The following is a 13,476-nucleotide window of genomic DNA, read 5'->3' on the forward strand; positions in this document are numbered from 1 at the left end:
CCGACGAGGCGAGAATGTGTTTTGGATGTTCTTTGTAGATTCAAAAATCTCTAACTGTGACGCACACATGCTTTTGCTTAAATTAAAGTTTACCTTTCCACATAAACTAGAAATTGACTTGCCACTCTAAAACACACCCATGTATCTGCATTTAATACCACTCCATACGAAAAGAAGCCTTGGCCGGCTCTTCATATTGTCCACCACAGATTGATTGATTGATTGAAAAAAAACAACTTTTCAGCGTATGGCTTTCCTTGCTTTCTCAGAGATCTGAAGGATTTAGGTTTTGTGTTTGTAATGATAATACTTTCAGTGCTTGAAAAGTGTCATTAGCAGAGTTAGGATTTTTAGGGGAAAATTTCATTGGGAAAAAGGAAGGGAAAAGGTGCTAAAATAAGACCCAAAAAGGGGCAAAAAAGGTGCTGATGGGGGCAAAAAAAAAGGTGCTTATACTACTTATTAAAACTTTCCCTCATATTTTATTAGTCTAAGCTATTCACTCGAAGCTGTGTACACATCACACACATAGGTTGTGTTACAGTTATTCACCAGTCAGGGAAAAACACAAAGCTGTTGTACCTTACAACATTAAGTATTTCCAAATTTTTAAAAGTGAGTTTGTTTCTTTTCGGAGATAAAATATCTTTATATAAGCCGAAGCTTCTCTCTACATCCACAGAAACAAGTGGGCAAACTTAGTATTCACTCGGAATGGCAACTCGGTGCAAGTGGCAAATTCAACAACATCTGGATTCTTGTCAAGACTAGCCTCAAGTTTGTCTCTGGCAAAACCATCTAACTGCCCCCTCACAGTAGTAAAGATATCCAATTGTTTTTCCTTTTGGACGCCTTGTTCTTCTAAGCTTTGATGGCTGTCGACAGGTACATGTAGGAATGTACACAAAATAATTATTTTTGCAAATCATCTATCTTGTCTGGGAGGAGAAGTTGCTGTGCCTTGGAAATTGCACCTGCGTCGGTTGAATCCAGGGAAAGCACAAACTCCTTAATTTTTTCAAAATTTTCACACAGAAATGCAGCACACTCAATCCATGATCCCCAGCGAGTAATGATGGGGAAATGTGTCAGGGGCAGGCAGGTAGTTTCCTTGTAGGCAAGAATGTGACTCGGGTCTTTAAGGAGTATTTTCTTCAGATCAGATATGAACTCATTTACAATGTTGTATTCGTTCCTAATAGATTCAGAAACCCTGTAAAGGGCATGAGCCAAACAGGTTACATGCTTTAACTTAGGGAACAACGGCTTCAATTGGTTAAATGCCGAAAGCATGTAGGGAGCCTGGTCAGTAACTACAACAACAACTTTTTCGAACTGAATTCCACCAGGCCACAGTTTTTGACAGAAATCCATAAATGACTGCATCAATGTACTGGCATTGGTTTTCTGCATCTCTTACATGTTTTTATGCATCTCTTACATGTATAGTAACATGGGCTTAACATCCTCACCTGTCAGAGGAAAAACCAAAATGTTCAAAACATATCGTTGCATTGAGTCTGTCGTCTCATCCAGAATGACACCTATATCGCAATCTGACACTTTCACCTTAATTTTACGAACAGTTTCTTCATACACAGGTTCAATATAGTTTTTCCTTAACGTACTCTCATCGGGCACTGACAACCGTGTGTACTTTTCAAGGAACCCTTTCAAGGCCGGATGGTTCACCTTGTTGAGTGGAATCCCTGCCTGTGTAAAAGATGCACACAAGTCAACATTAAATTCCTTTAAATTTTGGTTCTTGGAAGAACACTGCTCAAATGCATTGCGTAAGAGAGGCTGCCGAGATTTACTTCCTTGCAGATTCTTGTTCTTTTGATGCTTAGAGCTGGAAATATGTTCCTGGATGCGATCTCTCTGGTGTTTTTCATCTAATGTGATTCCCGTATCACAAACCGTGCATCGAATAACAGTTCCATCACTTTCCTTCTATCTTAAAAAAATAACAGCGATCTGGTGCATATCAGTAGCGGTCTTTCCATTGTTGATTTCAAATAGGCAACAATCAAGCACAGTTTAAATACATTCAATTTCAGTTAACAATGTGAAAACATCTTAAAGAGAAAAGTGCCGCGAAAAAAGACAATAAAAATTCAATGATTTGCTGAGGAAATATATTTAACACCAGTAAAAGGACATAAAAAGGGGAGGAAAAGCGATTAAGAACACGAAAAATGGGGAAAATAGATAAATGTCCCAGAAAAGGGAGGGAAGGGGAAAGGTTATCAAAAAAGGGGAAAAAAGGTGCTGGAAAATTAGCTCCATTCTCACGTTGAGGCAACATTTCACACACTGAGTCCTTCCAGAGAGGTCTCACTTTCACTACGAAAAAAAGGTGCGCACCTAAAAATCCTAACTCTGGTCATTAGGTACAGCTAAATATATAACAAATAAATGCTTTGGCAAATTTTTCATAAATATTTCAAAGTTAGACTTCTTACGAGTTGATCGGTAACCATCTCAACTCAGTTTTCTCATTTTTAATAAGGGTGATCCATAAAGAACGCCGGATTTGAAAAGGACGCCATATTTTTTTGTTTGGTTGGCAGCATTGTTGGTGCGATTGTTGTTATCAGTTATCATTGAGGTTTTGTGTTGAGAAGCGTTTCAGTTGTTCTACTGTTTGTGTGTATTGCTAACGCCATGGAAAGTACAGTAAGAAACAGCGAGTTTTGATTGTCAAAACGCACTACAAGAATGGTGAAAGTTTCGCGGTGACTGTTCGGAAACTCCGTACGATACTTGGTCATCTTCATACACCGAACGAATCAACTGTTCGTAGGTTGATCAAGAAATTTGAAGAAACTGGATCAACAGAAGACATCAAAAGCCCTGGACGCCCTCGAAGTCGCCGGAGTGAAGCAAACGTTGCTGTCGTGCGTCATTCTGTTGCTGTGAGTCCTGCAAAATCGTATCGCCGTCGTGCTCAAGAACATTGCAAAGAATCTTGACAAAAGATCTGCACTTGCACGCGTACAAAGTGCAGTTAACGCAGGAACTGAAACCAGCGGATCATGGAAAACGACGGCAATTTGTTGACTGGAACGAGAGAACGAGGGTTTCGTAAAGGGCATCATTTTCAGCGATGAAGCTCATTTTCATTTAAACGGGTTCGTAAACAAGCAGAATTGCCGAATATGGGGATCTGAGAACCCAAGAGTCATTCAGGAAAAGGAAATGCATCCTCAGAGAGTTACGGTTTGGTGTGGGATTTGGAGTGGGGGTTTGGTCGGTCCTTACTTTTTTGAAGACTAAGAAGGAAATGCTCTGACAGTGAATGGAATTCGTTACCGTGCAATGCTAACTGATTTTCTTTGGCCTCGTTTGGATCAAATGAACATCGAAAATGTATGGTTCCAACAAGACGGTGCAACTTGCCACACTTCAGAAGAAACAATCAATCTGCTGCGTGAGAAGTTCCCGGACAGAATAATCTCGTTGCTAGGAGACCAAACCTTCCCACCTCGATCTTGTGACTTGACACCATGTGACTTTTCCTTGTGGGGGTACACCAAGTCACAAGTTTACCAGAACAAACCCCGAAATTTGTTGGAACTTAAGCAAGAAATTCGACGTGTCCTCAAATGTGTGATCGGCTCATGGTGAATTTCATGGACCGAGTGATTGCGTGTAGGGCTAGTAGGGGGGGGGGGTCATATGCCTGATATTGTTTTCCATGTTTAAACCTTAATATCTCCTGAAGAGAATGGTATGTGTTTTGGGATTTTTTCCAAAAATAAATTTTATTTATAGCAACTTCAAATCCGGCGTTCTTTATGGATCACCCTACAATACCCTATAGATGAAAAACTAAATATGCTGACCAAGGCAGAAGACCTTGCTAGAAGGCTGAAACGTTACGTTTAGTTTATGTTTTAATAAAATAAATTACTGCCTTGGTCAGCATATTTAGTTTTTCATAATCATGGAAACAAGGCTTATTGGTGTTAAAATACCCTATAGATGTCTGAGAAAATACGAAATACATGGCTTCTAAAGGACATTGGACGTGGTACACATCTGCCATAAATTGTTTAAAGATATTTTTATGCGTAGCTATGGGACTTTAATATTAGAATCAACTGAACTGAAGTGGAAATCTATAAGTATGATATATTCAATAATGTGGTTTCCATATCCAGTGGGTGGGAGATGATTATTCCTGGTTGGGGTGGCTAAAGATCCTCCTCACCCCCTTTAATCTCAACCTGAATTACAATGAATATATGTATCTTTGTTCGCAATTTTCACATTTCAAACTCCTTATTTTCCGTTCCGTTAAATCCAAATAAGCCCAGAACGAGGTCCAGAGCTTTATATGTTTCAGAATTGTTATCAGGTTTTAAAATCTATTAAAAAAAACAACAACATAAATTCTAAGAAAGAACAAAGAAATAATATATTTATGCAAATTTTGCATTAAATAACAGGACATTCGTGTGTGTTGTTCTAAAATAGAATGTTTCCCATGGCTTCACATCATACCTATATTTATCAAGGATGTATTTGGGGGGGGTCCAAGGGGGCCGAACCCACTCCCGAAAGACTTACCAAGTAGTAAACGTAAATAATCAAAATACGTATAATTCTTTAGCATTAGATATATAATCGATGATTATTTCCGCTGAACTTATTGGAAGGCAAGGAAATTGGCTCATACAGCTTTGAAGGGTTCCTCAGTCCTAATGATAATATCCATATATAATATTGATCAGCAACTTTACTTTTCGTTAATTGGATCTAACTTCTTTTTTGTTATTCAATAAATATTCAATTATTTTTCTATTTGACATTAAATCCTTGCCAGGGCAGTTGTTTTTATGCAAATCGTGGGGATCTTAACTACACGAAATCTAGATAATGAGTACGTGCTGTTCTGTATATCTATTATTTTACTATATTTTACCTATTCATGTAATAATAACAATGGCACATTAATTAATTTACATATTTAATTAATATTTTAATTTAATTAAATATAATTATTCTAATTATTATTATGTATAATTATTATTATTGCGACACTGTTGGACCCCTCAAAATGTATTTCTACATACGTACCAGCTAGGTATAGTAGTAGTAGTAGGTGTGTGTGTGTATATTATATATATATAGGCTGAATTTTGTACCCCCCCAAATGAAAAACGTTCCTGCGCCACTGCCGATAAGTTCAGACACTTGCAATGTAGAAAACGTCGAGAATTAACAAATTTTTATAATGACCAAATTTGGTATTTCTCGACTTCTCGGGATGTCATTTCCCGAAGTCGGGATCGGGACGGGAAATTTTTTCCCGATCCCGAACAGCCCTACTGTAGGTCTAGTCCCTGGCCATAAAGTCGGCTTAAAATATTGGAAACTTTTGTTAATTACTACAGAGTTAGCATCACTGAGAAACGAGTTTCGACATGCAACTGGGTTACAAGTGTGTCCACTCCACATCAAGGTACATTTTCCCTCAACGCGGGAAATTAGGGTAAAAATTTTCGTGAAATGGGAAGATTTCAGGTGATGAGCGGAAGCGGGATTTTGACGCAGCGAGTTCACCACGCGCGAACTCTCACTTTCTTATGGAAGGTACAGTGGGATCCATGAGTATTACCGTGCAAATTGTCCATCACCATGTTCGTGCAATTTATTCCACTCAGTAGGAGCTTCAAGAATTAAAAGAAAACTCAAAACAAGCTGTTGACAACTTTTGCACCAGCATACATAAAAACCCATCGCTTAAAAACACATAGGATGTAAGGAAAAAATTAATGAAAATAGTCATGGACAATTTGCATGGTAATACTCATGGATCCCACTGTACATGGTTGATCGCTTCAGGGCAAATTCGCTGCGACACGATTCTGCTTGTCAGAGATTTTTCACAAATGGCCGATTTATGATCATTTTGGCAATAAATCGAACCTTAACCCCCTCCCAATGGAAAATTCTGAATAAACTCAACCTGCTCCTGTGCACCAAGCACATTTCTTTTTCTTTCACAGGAAATTTATCACCTTCCCCATGGGGACGTCCGTCCACAGGATTTTCAAGTGAAGGGGGAGGGTAAAACGCGGCATATTTCCCCATAATATTGCTGCCCTTCAAAATATATAATTTTAGGTTGAAAATAATTTTCCATGGACCGACCTCCATGGTGGACTGGTTAGCAAGTTACGATGTCAGGGGTCCCAGTACGAACCCCAACATGGGTATTGTTTGTGAGTGCTCCTTCATCAATTTCATCATATTATCACTCATTATCTTCGGAATTAACCAAAACTAGCATAAATGCGAATGAAATAAACCACGGCACTACTGGATTGTCCCTTTGTTCCCAACCCACATAGGCGTAACTTGTCAGGTTTTTAAATACGATGGCTGCTGGAAAAGTTTATGCAATCAATATGAAAAAAAGACATGTGAAATTCTGGGAATGGCTTTATTGTTTATCAAAGTATTCACCCTTAAGATCGACATACTTTTGCATACGCTCAAACCAATTTTGAAAGCATTTTTTCCACTCTGAAGCTGATACCTCAGAAATCGTCAACAGGCGACATACATCCTTACCATGCATGTTATTTTTCATGTGTGGGAACAAAAAGAAGCCATCAGGCGAGTACGGACAATGTGTCATTAATTCAACATTTTTACTGGACAAAAAATCAACAGTTTGGTGTGCCGAGTGGGAACTGGCGTTGTCGTGGTGAAGAATAATGCGACGATTTGGGTTTGTTTTAGCAGTCCTTCGATCTTCTAAAGCCATTGTTGCCACATGTCTGGTATAACCAAAGAAACAAGCAATAATTTGCTTGGCAGCACTCCTCAAACAAACAACTTTTGTTGGTTTCGGCTCAATTTGAAACACCCAAAACAGTGGATTGCTGTTTAGTTTCGGGTTCGTGTGAATAGATCCAAGTTTCATCTCCTGTAACCAGGCACGTATCCAGAAATTCCTTTTTGGTGGGGGGGGGGGCTAAATATCATTTTTTTTTTACAGGGGTATAGATATAACCTCGCAAGGTTTAAGGTCGATGGTGGCGATTCAGTTTCAAAATGGTGGGGGACAAGAAAAGTTTACTTTCTCTTGGTAGACAAAGGTTAGAATTAAAAAGCCATAGTCCAGGGCCAAAAATGGAGAGCAACTGTCTCCTAAATCTGCCACTGTTTAAGCTGGTTTTTTTCTTCATTCAGAACATGATATCGAGACATTTTTTATCACTCGGCTCCTCTGTTGCAATGAACGAACATTGTGTTTGTGCTGAAACGATCTCAGTATGTGTATGTGTGTCCGTTTCACGATGCTGTTATGCAATGGACAATCCATTCGAATGTGTTCTCCCAGGTTTGGAAATGATCCTTTGTCGCCTGCCTTCCAAAGGAAACCTTAACAAAAATTCTGATTTTCCATCCTTGTGACTTGGATCTTCAAGATTTAGGAAGAATTCAGACCAATGGCACACACACACACACGTCGTTTGCAATGAGCGTCACCCAATCAACAGAAACTTTTCACACCGCAGCGGCACGACAGGCTGCACAAGCCTGTGTTCGATTTGTGAAATCCTCAAGCGACACGTATAGCTTGTAGCTTCGGTGTGAAACCTAGTGGGTCAATCTCATTGTCACCTTGAAACGGCAGCTCGTGTTGACCACAGAAGAAAAATATCTTGTCAACCGGTGGGAATGTCCCTTAGTTTTATTCTATCTCCTTTTTCTGTGCTTGTTAATTAAACAGGCAACATCTCACGGTTGGGCAAACACAAGAGATGTGCTATGCAGAAATTTTAGCGGAAAATGCTGACTCCACCAGGCATACCGTGCCATTGCTCTACCGCAACAGCAAAAGATCAAGCGAAGCCAAGGGTGACTTGGTAGCTCACTTAGTAGAACAAAGAATGGCACGGTACCCTGGTTTTGGGGTCATGGTCGAGCTTGCTTTTTCTGCTAAAATTTCTACATATGCAACAGCTTCTTGCTTTCTCTTCTCGACATTCATAAAATTTTCGGCCATCATGGCTGCCTCTTTGTGGTAGTTAGTGTTCGAGTGTTCTTCCAAAACAGTTGGCTTAAAAGTCCTTTTTTAACCCACGAAACTCTCGGACTCCATAGACGAAACTTGGTCCGGTCACTAATAAATCGTCACTCAAAACTTAGATTTTCAGTCGATCTGTTCAGCTTATTTCCTTTCCTTTTCTTTTTTTAAAAAACATGAAGCTCCAATGCCCATTACTGCTGAAATATTTACTTTAGAGACCTTCGATCTCTTCGGCTCATGACCCGAAACTAGCACTAGAATGTCGGCAATGTCTTCAGCTTTGGACCTGAACTTGTACTAATAGTGGTAGACTTCAGCACTTTCCAGGATAATGTGTCACTAGTCCTCTTCACCTCCCCCCCCCCAAATCTCTACATCTCATAAAACTGTCAATGGACACTGACTGATTACCAATCGACTGTCACACTTACTCGTCAAGTCTTATTGAATTATTCTGTTGTACAGACCAACTGTGAAATTGAATCCGCGTATTTATATCCACATTATATTCTGGAATGTTCTGCACTTTTTTTTGTAGTAATGCAACGAATCGCCCGACTCATGGCTCTACCTTCAACAGTGCTTTGTTGTGCAACTTCCAAATGCTGACAAAACTTTAAATAATGCTCAAGTTCGTTGCAACAACACCGAAAGAGCAAGAAAAGTTTACATACAATATTAACAATAACAGGGTTATCCTTCAGGGTTCTAGAACATTCTCCGCCTTTCCTCGATAATTATATTTCTCCTTAAATTATAATCACAATATTTTATTTCACACACACAAGCCAAAAACCTCATTTTATCTAGTGTAAATCGAAATATTTTGGAGGGGGCTCGAGCCCCCCTCTGGATACGTGCCTGCCTGTAACGATGTAGTACACCAAATTTGACTTGCCTCGGTTGAATTTTTTGAACATTTCTTTACACCAATTTACACGAGCCTGTTTTTGAGGTACGGTCCAGTTGTGTGGGATCCAATGGCTTGAAAGTTTCCGTACGTTCAGATGACCATGCAAAATCGTACGTATTGCTTTCATGTCAATGTTCAACGATGCCTGAATCTCATGGTATGTCACATGCCAATTTCTCTCTGTTCAGTGAACAATGTACATACTGTAATTAGTGTTTTTATCTTCTTTTTCTTTTTTGTGTATATGCATCAAGTGAAAAATGATTTATATTATGTGTGAGTAATTCATGTGTGAAGTGTGTGGGAGTAAGAAACTGCAGACTTGATTACGGGAACTTACATTCAGAAGTGAATTCGGAAACGTCCCGAGAGCTGAGCCAGGCTCTTTGCTTGGGCGTTACCACAAGTTGTGAAGAAACAGTCATCAAAGAGTCGTCGTAAGAAGAACCGTGACACATGTGCACGGTTAGAAGTGCGCTGTAGAGACACATTCTAGAGCCGAATTTCAGTCCTTCGTTTTTATTGTATAGTCCTTCGTGTATATGCATTGTAGACATTAAATATATGTGTATATATAGTCTTTGTGCATCTGTTACTTAACCAGACACCGTGTGGGAACAGACGAATTTAGGATAATTCGGGCTAGGGTGGAGTTCAGCCAGTTAGCCAATGTAGTGTGGGGCTTTCTGGAAACTGACACTCAACGCTCTCAATCATTTCACACACTGTATCAACATTACTGGCAACAGCAGACGTGGATGGACAACCTTCACGAAATTCATCTCTGAGAAATGTGCGACCACGCTGGAATTCGGAGAACCAATTGTGAACAGTCCTATTGGACTGTTTCCGTGTTAAACTACATTTGAAATCATAAAAAATCATTGCCCGAAAGTGTTCACGAGAAATTTCCATTTCTCACACGAAACTACTTCTTCAAAATGCTGTGAAAAATAAACGAATAGGCTTAAACAAACAAAGATAATTTAAACATAAAAAAGGCATTTTCTTCCGATTTTTATAATAGCGGAACACTAGTGCCACTGTTGGTGGTAGTTTGCATAAACTTATCCAGCAACCCTCGTATTTACAAGTTGAGGGTATTTTTGTTAATGTCCTAGGCTATGCAGAACAAAAGAATAAAGAGTAATTCTTTGATGTAACAGTTATTTAGCAGAATAGTCATGCACACTATCTTTATGAAAAACTTTTCGATTCTGCTCAAGGTTGCCTGCAGAATTTTTTCTTCTCTTGGGAAGGGATGGGGAGGAAGCAGAAGAGTAAAGTGAGGGTAACGTACGTTACCACATGGGGGTAGTGTGATTCTCCCAGTTAAGAAAATTCTCATAAATCAACCCACACTAGGATAATTTGCATAGGCATTTTCCCCATGTTTCATGCAAACATCCCACACCTTTCCTCAAACTGTTTTCCTCGTGTCTAAGGGGGGGATTGTGCACCCCTGGTCCCCCTCTGCGGGCACTTTTGATTCTGCCTCCAAAGTTAGACCACAAGTTATGCCAAGGAGTGTAATGGGTGACCTTTCCGTCAACACCGAAATGTCAACCCCACTTTCTTGTAGTACATCCTGGCCTGGACTACCATTTTGAAGACTAACGTCTGGTGTCTGGAGTCACAGTCAGTATAATCCTCTAAGAGACTCGTATGCTGTCAATTTGAGTGTGTGATTGTCCTTTCATCCTCATCTTCGTGAATAGCCAAAAGGACAGAAAAGCGAAGTAAAATAAACTAAATCAATCAATCAACCCAAGTTATGGCCATGTCATAAGTCATGCCATCTTACATCAAATTAGATATGTTAATTATTAAACCTACTACTGAATTAGTTCTTTGGTAATTTAAATTCACATCAATTTACAACAGTCACTGAAAATAGTCTCGATGGGGTGGTATTTTCACACTGGTCTAATGTCTGAACACTTTAACTCTGGCCCTCTTTATAACCTAACTTTTAAAATTATTTAATAAGTCATCATATTTGTGTATTTTTCATGTACAATTTGATACCAAAATCTAATATTATTACTCCCTCTGTATTTCCATTAATTTGATAAACCTAATATTTCTGAGCCCCACACCATGGCTGTGCGGTCTAAGGCACTATGCTTCGGGCTCCAGCTACAGGATGCACACTAGGGTGATGACTTTTTCATTTTTTTTCTCAAAAATTATTTCCTGTAGCACAAATGGATGAACTTTTGCCTATTAATGACTAAAATGAGGTATATTCCATTGAAATATTGAAAAAGGTCATGCACAAACCTTTTTAAATTTTATGTATGCCATTTTACCATTTCATAAAATTGTATTAACAATATTTATATATAATTTAATTCAGCAAACGGAGTTGTGCAATAAATTATGCACCAGAAAATTGTATGGAATATTCCAGAAAATCATAGAACGCTGTGCGCCATCCGGTCGGACTGAGACGTCACGGTGACGTAATTACTCTGGAAGCTTCTGTACAGTACTAAAATTTTCTTCAGCTGTTTTGCAGTGTGGTATAAACTGCTATATACGCGAGGTGTTCAAAGCGGGTAGTAGAGTTTTAATTAGATTAATTTGGTGTCAACATTATTATTGCCTTATTATAACTATTGCGCATTATCCAGAGTATATTATAAAGAAATCCTTGTATTATTTGGTGAGCTACATTAAACTCTCTCGCTAATTATAATTGAGCATCTAATATATTATTAGTGTCTGTCTTTTTTTATTTTCTATAATTGTTTTTTGCTTGTTTTTAAATAAAATATATGGAAATTCATTAACAGTTTCTTTAATTTGTTACGTATTTAATATTTACGTTAAAGCCTTTTCTACTTCAGTTGCTGAGTAGAAGACAACATGTCGTTCAAGAGGAGCTCTTCTAACACGGAGAAGAACAAGGAAACCTGGACAAAGAACTTAGTCCAGTTTCAAGCGCCATCAAGAAGAGGCAACGTGGTAATTTATGAAGCACCCTTGCGTGAACGGAGTCGCATGCCCCTGAAAAGCCACGCCATTGGACGCTTCAAATTTCTTGAATCCACTGCCAAAGAACGGAGAGAGAGGATCGGTCTAATTGCTGAGGAGCTTAAATTCAGATGGAGCAAAACATTGAACTTCCCGCATGTATCTGATCAAGCCATTTGTGCAAAACTAGCAAACCTTCTGAAAGACTATGAGCGATGCAGAAAGAAACAAAACTTTGATTCATTGAATGAACTGTTTGACGTGACCAAGGTGAAAGGCGAATGGATGTGCAAAGAGGATGAGAACCTCTACAAACTGCAAATTGAGAGCAAGGGCCAGGTTAGTTATTCCAGTTGCAAACGTGCTAGTGCAAAGACCATCCACCCATCCAAGCGAAAGAAGGCAATGGAAGCGACTGTGTCAACACTTAACAGCTCAGTGCCACCTGATTGTTTCGACAGTTACATGGACTCATCCGACAACAGCAAAGACAGTCCTTGAGAGGATGAGAATGAAGCATCAACAAGAACAAGGAAGCATAACCCAACAGACATTGCAAGACGCCATGTTACAAGCTCAAAGTTGTCGTCCCACGGAGCAGCAAAGGTGTGCCGCCAGCTTTCTGGTGAGGGCATTGAAATCCCAACCCCATGTGAGTCAGCAATCCACAAGGCTATCTACACGAGAGCTGCTCAGATGAAGAAGCACTTGGTGAGCACGCTTCATCTGGAGAAGTGGAGCATAACACAATGTTCGAAGAGAAAGGTCACCCTAAACCCAATTTCATCAGTTGCCAGCACCATGTGCTGGATAGCGTTCTTTGCGTTGTCATGGACGATGAGCTCCATGGTTCGACTAAATCACAAAACATCGAGTACTTCTTTGTGCAGGATTTGATGAGCAATTATGATAAATTGAAAGCAGCTTTCAGCAATGGTAAAACTGAGATTAAGGAAACAGGCGGCTGGAGAGACGACATGAAGTTTCTCTACCACCTCACTCGTGTCTTCCGTCACTTCACTGACAGGAATGAGATCCCCTTCGTGAAGTTTCAACAGATCCCAAACATCAGCAATGCACGATGGAACTCTCGTGCCATTCTAGCCCTTCTTGCGTTTATTCTGATGCCTGAAACCCGGAACAGGCTGCGTAAAATTTGTTCATTCATTTCCTACTCCTGGGCTGACCATTGGTTCAGCAGTCAATTGTTCCGTGCTGAAGATTTTGATGAACTATCTGCAGTTCTGAATGACTACCCAACAGGTCTCAAATGCTTGAAAACCCACTGGAAAACAGATGAATCTCCAATCAACATTGCCCGAAGAAACCAGTGCTGTGAGCGTGCGATCAAAGTTATACAAGACTTCCACGACTCCTGCCGCAACATGGACAACCTTCCACTGAGATTCTTCCTGTCCAATGACATCATCGTGAATAATTGACTTCCTTGTGTGTTTGATGACCCTATATAATGTTGTATATATGTGACTCTAAAGCTTGTGTTCAATTTTATATCTGCTTACAGTGACTT

At 39.5% G+C, this 13,476-nt stretch overlaps 1 protein-coding gene across 1 annotated transcript in view; it reads right to left on the reverse strand.

Moving 5' to 3' along the window:
- LOC146002836 (uncharacterized) overlaps positions 1 to 13,476 on the reverse strand; it is a 53,128-nt gene that overhangs the window by 23,462 nt on the left and 16,190 nt on the right. The window lies entirely within an intron of this gene.

The sequence above is a fragment of the Lepisma saccharinum genome, chromosome 19 (assembly GCF_977018435.1).
Source record: "Lepisma saccharinum chromosome 19, izLepSacc3.1, whole genome shotgun sequence".
Taxonomy (NCBI): Eukaryota; Metazoa; Arthropoda; class Insecta; order Zygentoma; family Lepismatidae; genus Lepisma; species Lepisma saccharinum.